We start from the raw sequence: 3,072 nt of genomic DNA on the forward strand, positions 1-3,072 counted from the left end.
AGACCAGCCTTACAGCTAAAGTTTAGCAACCCCCACCTGCTTCCTCTCCCAAAAACCCAGTTGTTCTTGGAAGCTGCAGTGACACAGGCCATCCAGCATTAGTTCTATATTCTTCAGAACTGCATTAGAGTTTGTTGGATCTGCTGTTACGAATAAACATCAATACTAGCAGCTATAACCGAAGGCAAAGTGTGGGTTTCACAGCAATTTTAATAGCTATGTGGGGGTTTCACCCAAAGAGGAGAAAGAAACTTTTAATCTTCCCACTCCACACGTTAAAATAGTGTATGTTGCCTTTAGGGGCCAGAACTGCAACAGAGCTCAGTTCCCACTAAGTATGGGGGCAGAGTACTCCAGAGGACTCCGTTTCAGAGCTGTTGTTCCTTTGAGAAAGTAGCAGGTACAAAAGGTGTCTTTCATCTAGTGGACCTAGATGTGCTTAAGCCAAAAACAAGATATTGGGCTCTCTACAGCAGAAATTGGAGGACGTGTACTGGCGATTGTTACATAGGAGGTCAGACTCTAGATGAGCTATCTTGAACTCTCTGGCTAAGCACAGACATTCAAAAAGCCTGAACCTGAATTGGTTCAATCTTTGCAGGTTAGTCTAACCTGGCTAGGCTGAACTGGTTTGTAATCGCAAAGACATCTCCTCCAGACTGAGGAAATGTCAGCACATGCATGCAGGGGCTCAAGCTAGAAGCTGTGTGTGTGTGTGTGTGTGTGTGTGTGTGTGTATGCTAGAGCAGCCCTCCCTTCCCTTCCACAGTACTGAGCTGAGGATGGGCATGGCCAGGCCCTGGCAGGACCTCTGATTAGGGAGGGGTTTCCCCCACTCCTTACCAGCCCAACAGGAAATGGATAACACTGTTTATCATCTCTAACTCAGTGTTTATCAGTCTGTTAAGAAAACAACAAAGGGACATTACCAGCTATCTGTTGATTCTGTGTTTGTCCCGCCTGCCACAGCACAGACCATGGCCAGCATGTGGTCTGCTAGCTAATGCTGAGAGGTGTTTGTGTATGGCAGAGGGGACTTAGCAGCCAGTTGTGAGGGGAGGTGGGGAGCAGGGTGAAGCCAGGCAGACACCTACAGTCTCTGCCAAGCTCCAGCCAGGGAGCAGAGGAGAGGGACCAGCCCTGAAGAGAGTCCTGCTCAGCCCAGGGAGTATGCCAGGATGCTGGGAGTGTCTGGTATAATTTAAACCAGCAAGGGGTCTGGGACAGACATTGCATAAACCGGTTTGACCCAGATCAGTTAAGTCTGATACTACATTTAACCAGGTGTACCTCAAACTGGTTCCAGACACTTTCAAACTGGGTTATGTGCATGGAACATCTGAAGGTTTAAACCAGTTTCTGATCACTTAAACTGGTTTATGTGTAAAGTCTGTCCCTAGCCCATGGAATCTAGCCACGAGTGGCACAGTAGCAGCATCTTCTGAAAACCTTTTATTTATGACCTCAGAGCTGAGCTGTTCTGAAAATCTAGCCCTGACTGAGGGTCTTCAACTCTTGAAATTCCTACTGTAAGAGTGGCTAATGGGCATCCCATTTATTGTTTTTATTTAAATAACTTTGGCCCAAGAACTACTCTTTCTGGAGCTTTTGGTACCATCACCACAGTGAAGAGCATGACCAGGAGGCAGACCTGGTTCAGCAAGATTCTCTGTATACCTAGGTAGCTTTAGGAAGAAATTAGAATCCCAGTTTTATTTAGGGTGACCTATTCTTTATCCCCTCCCACATAAAGCTTCTGAGCTAATTGAAAGCTTGAACCGAGACAATAGTTCACAATTAGAACAAACACAAATCCAAACATTTTGTGACAGTCTATGGATGTAAGGATTTATAGAACCACAAAAATGTATAATTTTCAGTCTTCTGGATGTAGCTTATCTGCTAATAATAATAACAGCACTTAGCTCTCCTGTAGTTACTTTCATCCAGGAATCTCAAAGGAGAGAAAAAAGCAAGTGCCATTATCTCTAGCTTTCAGATGGGAAAACTGAGGCAGTAAGCCACTTCATGATTTACCCGTGGTCACGCAGCAAATCTGTGACTCTGCTGGGAAGACTTGTCTGCCATTTTAGCAATGTAGACGGTGTCTTTGTAGTATTAAGAAATGTTTTGAATTAGATGTAGCAGATGTTTCTCCTGATGCGCCATGCTTAGTATCACTGCAGATTATTTTAATTTTCCAAATTGCTGTTGAAACGAATGGCAAACACTGCATCAACTCTTTCCAAAGGATTCTGGGCCTGATTTACCTCTCACACAGCAGGAAGAGCTATACCCAAGCCAGCTGGGGTAAACTAAGGTAAAACCAGTGTAAAGTATATAGAGAAGCAGAAGGCCTTTTGTAAGAAGGACACTTGATAATATCTCCTAAGAGCATTTTGTGCAAAACAATACAGCAAAATCACAGCAGTCTTTGCAGAGTCCTCTTACCAGCATAGGCTCTGCCCTGTTCACAGAACTGTTGATGCCTACAGAAGTTACTGTACTGCCAAAGAAAAACAAAGGGAAAACCACTTAAAACACTGTTAAAGAGGCTGACCTCAACCTACCAGAGTAAACACACTCAGGATCAAGGAGAGGAGTGGCCTTTGAAGTGCTGTTGCTAAATATTGTACTTGTATGAGCCTTTACCAAAAGAGCCTTAGAAGAGTGAGTGATGGAAAGTCGACGGAACTGGTGAGCCACGGTGAGCTGCTCAAATGGCAGACAGTAGCTTACTAGGAGCCAGGGTCCGGTAGTAAGGACAGCAGCTCTGCATGCTACCTAACAGGAGACAGGTAGTCACAGATGTTCAGAAATGGGGCTTATTTTCAGTATAGGCAAAAGGTGAAGTTGATATTGGACACTCTGCACCAGGGACTGTGATTTTGTTTTGTGTTTCATGTAAGACCTGGTACATATATGAGCAATGTATAAATCAGAATGATATAGTCTTCTAATAGCCTTCTTCCCCTCCCCCCCACCATTTATCTAGCTGTAAGTAATAAATAATGAGAATATTACCTAAATGGCAGTTCTTGGGCACAGCCTGGTTTCATAGTTTCATAGTTA

The sequence above is a fragment of the Gavialis gangeticus genome, unplaced genomic scaffold (assembly GCF_001723915.1).
Source record: "Gavialis gangeticus isolate Ggan-Ray unplaced genomic scaffold, GavGan_comp1, whole genome shotgun sequence".
Lineage (NCBI taxonomy): Eukaryota > Metazoa > Chordata > Crocodylia > Gavialidae > Gavialis > Gavialis gangeticus.